The following is a 6,784-nucleotide window of genomic DNA, read 5'->3' on the forward strand; positions in this document are numbered from 1 at the left end:
CTGTACTAAGCACTGGAGTGGACACAGGCAAATCAGTTTGGACAGAGTCCCTGCCCCACATGGGGCTCACAGTCTTAATCCCCATTTTACAGTTGAGGAAACTGTGGCACAGAGAAGTGAAGTGACTTACCCAAGGACACACAGCAGACTAGTGGCGGAGTCAGAATTAGAACCCAGGTCCTTCTGTCTCCTAGGCCCGAGCTCTATTCACTAGGTCACGTGGCTTCTCAACTTTCTTCTGCTTACAGAGCACATGGTAACAGAGGGGGTTATGTGTCTCCTTTCTCATCAGCATCCCGTCTCCTCCTGTTGCTGCTTTTCTTCATCATTATCTCAGAGGAAAGGAGGGTCTACAGAGGATGTTCATGAATATCAGTAATTGAGCCATTACATTATCCCCAAGTGATCTTAGGTAAGCCATTTAACCTTTTATGTCTGCCTACCCACACTTAAAAATCAATCAGTCATATTTATTGAATGCTTACTGTGTTCAGCGCACTGTGCTAAACACTTGGGAGAGTACAATATAATAGAATTGGTAGATATATTACGTGCCCACGACGAGCTTACAGTCTAGAGGACTGAATGTTTCTCTCCTCCATGTATAGCTCATAGCGTTTTTTGAGCTTTAAGGAGTTTGTTTTAAACTGTTTCATCTTGAAAGTAAAAAAAATGATTGCAAAATAGTACTACCACAGTCTTAATGGGGCTGCTGTTTCTTTATTCTGGGAAGCAGTGTGGTCTAGCGGAAAGGGTATTGCCCTGGGAGTCAAAGGACCTGGGTTCTAATCCTGATTGTCTGCTGTGTGAATTTGGGCAAGTCCCTTAACTTCTCTGGGCCTCAGTTACCTCATCTGCAAAATAGGGATGAAGACTGTGAGCCCCATGTGGGACGTGAACTGTGTCCAATCTGATGATCTTGTATTTTCCCAGCTCTTAGTAAAGTGCCTGGCACATAGTAAGTGCTTAACAAAGACCTTAAAAAAAGACACTGTATTTAACAATAAACTTAGGAAATCTCCCATCATTAATCCAAAACTCCAGTCTGAAACTTAGTAATGAAGAGTGCACTAGTGTGACAATGCTTCTTGCTAATATAATTATTGTTTGTGCTTGTGAATTTTCTCTCCGGAGGCCAAAACATTTGACTGGAAGAGTAGAGGTTTGAAATGGGTAATTAGTTGGGCGGAGACACTTGTCTGTTGGAAAGTAGGCATCTTAGTCCAAATCTGTTTTCTGAAAGAAGTGACCATTCATGCTTAATTGATGGGTTCACCTAGAAAAACCAAAGGGCACTGTGTAGCTGTGGCCTAAAGAACGACAAATCTTCACATAGAACACCTCCCTCTGTTAGGCTGGCTCCTCTCTTTCCCACCCTCTTTCATATTCCTTTTCTTTTCACTCTTCTTTCTCTCTCATTCTCTGGTTCTCTGCACCTCCCTCACTAGCCCACCTTTTGGCTAAGGAAGCACCACACCCCTCGATACAATCTCACCAAAAGAACAACATTACAATACATCCCTCTGTAGTTGTGGTGGTGGGGGTCGGGGTAGCCCGCCCCTTTAACTCCTCCTAACCTGTTTGTTCATCTTTGGACAGAGGGAGGGAGTATGTATACAGTCTGGTCAGGGCTGGCTTCAGGTGTTTGGCCACTCTGAGTTGGGGAAAAATTTGCTGCCCCATTCTGTATGATGTCATTACCTGATACATGTAAACTTGCATGTGTTAGGCCGGGAAAGCAATATAACATAATGATGTCATTCAAAAGTAATAATAATAATGATTGAGGTATTTGTTAGTTGCTTACTATGTGCCAGGCACTGTACTAAGCACTGGGGTAGATACAAGCTACTTATAGAAGCAGCGTGGCTCAGTGGAAAGAGCCCGGGCTTGGGAGTCAGAGGTTATGTGTTCAAATCCTGGATCTGCCACTTGTTAGCTGTGTGACTGTGGGCAAGTCACTTAACCTCTGTGGGCCTCAGTGACCTCATCTGTAAAATGGGGATGAAGACTGTGAGCCTCATGTGGGACAACCTCATTACCTTGTACCTGCCCAGCGCTTAGAAGAGTGCTCTAAACATAGTAAGCACTTAACAAATACCAACATTATTATTACTCAGGTTGGACACGGTCCCTGTCCCACAGGGGACTCACAGTCTTAATCCCCATTTTACAGATGAGGTAACTGAGCTACAGAAAGGTAAAGTGACTTGCCCAAAGTCGCACAGCAGACAAGTGGCAGAGCCAGGATTAGAACCTAGGCCCTTCTGACTCCCAGGCCACGCTGCTTCGCACTATGCCATGATGCTTCTGAACCCCCAAATCTAGAGCATTTCTCTGGGGGGAGACCCAAACCTCCACCTCTTGCTCCACCATTGTGTTTCCCTTTCAGAACCCTGCTTTCAACTTGGGTGGAGGGATCCAGGTTGCTGCCTCACTCGCAAAGTCCACTCTGAGAGGTGATGCATCATTCCATTGTAATTTAGGATGATGACCAGAAGTCTCCATGGGTGGAAAACACACAGTTGGCAGAATCACTTTTGAATAGTTCTCCTAAAAGGTAGTAAGTAAATGGTATTGGTTTCACAAGAAACTGTGAAGAAAAATCCAGTAAATTTAAGAAGGGCTTTTATCTATTCAGGGAAATTAAGACCTTAATGGAAGCAGTGTGAACTAGTGGATAGATCACGGGTCTGGGAGTCAGAAGGACCTAGGTTCTAATTCTGACTCCGCCACTTGTCTGCTGGGTGACCTTAAGCAAGTCACTTAACTTCTCTGTGTCTTGGTCCCCTCATCTGTAAAATGGGGATTGAGACTGTGAGCCCCATGTGGGACAAAGACTGTGTCCAAACCAATTTGCCTGTATCTACCCCAGCACTTAGTACAGTGTCTGGCACATACTAAGTGCTTAACAAATACCATTAGTATTATTATTTTTAGAGAGAAAGTTCAGGAGAGCCACTGTCACACTGTTCCAAGTGGACTTTTGAGTAACTGTCAGTGAGAGAATCCTGTCATTGCTTTGAGGGAAAAAACACAGTTTGGGGAGTCAGAAGAACCTTGGTTCTAATCCTGCCTCCACCACATGTCTGCTGTGTGACCTTGAGCAAGTCACTTAACTTCTCTATGCCTCAGTTATCTCATCTGTAAAATGGGGATTAAGACAGTGAGCCCCACGTGGGACACTGATCGTGTCCAAACTGATTAGCATGCCTCTACCCCAGCCCTTAGTTCAGTGCCTGGGACATAACTAACTAGGACCAAATATCTTTGGGGGGGCTGGGGGCGGTGTGAGTGTGTGACCTTGACTGTTGGCAGGAATCCCTGGTGGCAGGAAGAACCTAATTGCAGGGAGTTAATCAGAGAGAACTAGTTAAATGAGCTCAGCCTCTTGAAACTCCTTTCCCAGAAACACACCTGGCCCTCTAGGGACATGTGACTGACAAAGTGGAGTTGCTTGATTAGAGAGCAATCCAGCCACTGCTCTCCTTGTGTCTCCATTCCCTACACCAACTGCCAACTCTCAGTGACACCAAGGGTAACAGGAGGACCCTGATTTTCTACAATAACCCTTAAACTGAGATGGTAAGTTCTGAACTCAGATGAGAGCTTATTCATGTTTCCTGAAGAAACCTTAGCCACAGTTAAGTGCATCTCTACCAATGCTGTTATAGTGTATTTCCCCAAGTGTTTAGTACAGTGCTCTGCATGCAGTAAGCATTCAAGAAATGTGATTGATTACCCTTAAATTGAGGCAATTTTTGTATTTATGGATGTTATTCAGGGTTAAAACAACATTTCAAGCACAACAGTGTTTTCCACATTGTGCAAAACATATGCAGAGTCTAGTGTATTGCCAAGCACACAGGCAGTAGGTTCATAATCTAAATTAGACATACATACTTAATGTTGGATGAAATTGTTCAGGTGTAGCTGATTAACCCCCTGGATCGGGCCTGCAGCTTGAATATTTGTGTCATTTCCCTTGTTTAACAAGGAAAGAGAGAACAAGTTTGAAAAATCTAGTGTTACTGTCTCTTCAGCCCCAGGCTTTTATAATCATTCATCTCTGTTCATCATTACTAAAAAAACTGGGCTGAATTCCACAGAACTGAGATACACATAGGATAACTGCTGGTCACACTAAAGACATATTAGCACACTTTTCGGCCAGCTCCATGAAATTCAGAACTGGATCTTCCTCGTCCCATGATTTGACTTTTCTGGTAAAGCTTAAAATATTATCCACAAGTATTCATTGAGTAGGCACAGGGCAGAAGATGGATCTCTGCAAGAGAAAGAACACTGTAATAAAGTGAGTGGAATGTGGAATACAAATGTAACAAAATGAATCTTAAGATGAGAGAGGATCTTGTACTGTACCTAGTTATCCCCAAGCCTATGGAAGGACTGTGTATCTGAAACTTCTCTCCCCGGAAGGTAAAACCGAGAAAGGGCCAGAACAGCTCCTCCCCGAGTAAAATATTTGGATCCATTATGCTTAATTCTCCTAAAATTAGACTGTGGGGCTTTATTCATTCATTCAATTGTATTTATTGAGCACTTACTATGTGCAGAGCACTGTACTAAGTGCTTGGAATGTCCAATTCTGCAACAGATAGAGACAATCCCTGCCCAACAATGGGCTCACAGTCTAAACGGGGGAGACAGACAACAAAACAAAACAAAACAAGTAGTCTAAATTGTGAGCAATTGTTAATTCAGTAAAGACTGTTTTTTTTTTATTTTTTTAAACGACATTTGTTAAGCACTTACTGTGTGTCAGGCACTGAACTAAGCAATGGGGTGGATACAAAATAATAAAGGTGGACACATTCCCTGTCCCACATGGGGCTCACAGTCTTAATCCCTATTTTACAGATGAGGGAACTGAGGCCCAAGAAGTGAAGTGACTTACTCAAGGTCACACAGCAGACATGTAGCAGAGCCGGGATTAGAGCCCAGATTCTCTGACTCCCAGGCCCACACTCTTTTCATTAGGCCACACAGCTTCTCGCAAGAGGTGTGTGTGTGTGTGTCTTTTATTGCACTCAGCAATCTTTAGTATCATAAAAAGGTTCTAACATAGTTCTTCGTTTGTCCTATTCCACTAAATTGGACTTGCATTTAAATGAACTTTTGTCTGACAGCAAACTGAATTCATCCGGTTTGTAAGAAATCTACGCCTGCTAAAGTATGAAGGACCAAAACCTGTTTGCTTTGGGGAACCATATTTCCCCTTTACCCACTTGAAATAAGCTCAATTGTGAATCCAGGGCTTCCTAATCAGACATCAGAATCTTACCCTACTTTACCACAGGCGAAGAAGACTGTGTTTTTCGCTTCTCATGAGATGGATTCCAGAATTCAGCCCATAAAGAAAAATGGAAAATGATGAGTTTCTATTCTAAAGGGAAAATAGCTCTTAACTCTAGTGTTGAATATATTGAAAACATTATGGGTTGCTTGCCAGGAGAGAAAAGAATAATAACACTTCTCTCAGTGGGAAGGGATCTGTTTCTTGAACAAAAGCCAGTTAAAGTATTTGGATTCCTGAGGTAGTTGAGGGTGCTCCATTTTCTGACTAATGAAGTTCAACCTTATTACCCAGTGGGCTATGCTCAATTGATAGACTATCAAGCCAATTTCTTTATAACAGCCATTTGCAATTAGATGGTTCTAAATGCAGAATGACTGTGGCATTTAAGTGCTTATTAAGTGTCAAGCATAGTACTAAGCATTGGGGTAGGTATAAATACAATCAGGCCAAACACAGTTCCTGTCCCAGATGGGGCTCTCTATCTAAGGGAGAGGGAAGATCATATAGTTAATTCCCATTTTACAAGCTAAGTTAACTGAGGCACAGAGAAGTAAAGTTATTTGCCCAAGATTAAACAGCAGACAGGTGGTAGAGCTGGGACCCAGATCCCCTGCTTCTCAGGCCCAACACACTCTTTCCACTAGACCACACTGTTTTTCATGTGCTTAAAATGTAGCATCGGTCTTTTAGGAAGGAAATAGGTCACCAAATGCCACCCATTCAAAAGAAGTTTAAAATAAGACAGTGAGGCCTATGGTTTTGGCATGAATATTTACATTTCTCTCCTTAGCTAGAAAAAGAGTAAAGCTACATAATATGGAGTTTAAAGTCTGTTCTTGGTTCTACCTGAGAGTAATGAAATACTCATTCAGTTGCTTTTGGAAAAGATTGTTTTCACTCTGGTCACAGCACCTTTCTTTTTATATTTCAGGGATCTTGGAAATTAGAAGTCATCAAGTCTTTCTAAAGGGAGTTCCCACTTCAGAAAAAAAAGAAAATTATATGCCTGAATAATTTAGTGGGTCAATTTATTGTTGTTTATGTCTGCACTGGACCTAGAAGAACTACATGGGTGTCTTTGGCCTGCATTTTTTGGGGAAAAAAACTTTCCCATTCTGTCAAATAGATAAATGCCCCCAGCCCCCCTGGCCTCCCCAGCTTGGAGTTCACCCAAAGGTAAACCTTCTAAGTCAAATGGGATGAACTAAATATGTGTGCGTGTGGTGCATGTATATATATAAATATATAAATATATGTGTATGTATGGGTGTATAGTAATGATGGTATTTGTTAAGCGCTTACTATGTGCCAAGCACTGTTCTAAGTGCTGGGGTAGATACAAGGTAATCAGTTTGTCCCACGTGGGGCTCACAGTCTTCATCCCCATTTTACAGATGAGGTAACTGAGCCACAGAGAAGTTAAGTGATTTGCCCAAAGTCACACAGCTGACAAATGACAGAGCT

At 42.4% G+C, this 6,784-nt stretch overlaps 1 long non-coding RNA gene across 1 annotated transcript; it reads left to right on the forward strand.

Moving 5' to 3' along the window:
- Nucleotides 1-297: 297 nt before the first annotated feature.
- Nucleotides 298-6,383, forward strand: LOC120638146. Its single transcript, XR_005659651.1, has 3 exons — nt 298-412; nt 2,393-2,459; nt 6,252-6,383. It is a non-coding gene; the product is annotated as an uncharacterized LOC120638146 (long non-coding RNA).
- Nucleotides 6,384-6,784: the final 401 nt, after the last annotated feature.

Source organism: Ornithorhynchus anatinus, chromosome X5, assembly GCF_004115215.2.
Source record: "Ornithorhynchus anatinus isolate Pmale09 chromosome X5, mOrnAna1.pri.v4, whole genome shotgun sequence".
Taxonomy (NCBI): Eukaryota; Metazoa; Chordata; class Mammalia; order Monotremata; family Ornithorhynchidae; genus Ornithorhynchus; species Ornithorhynchus anatinus.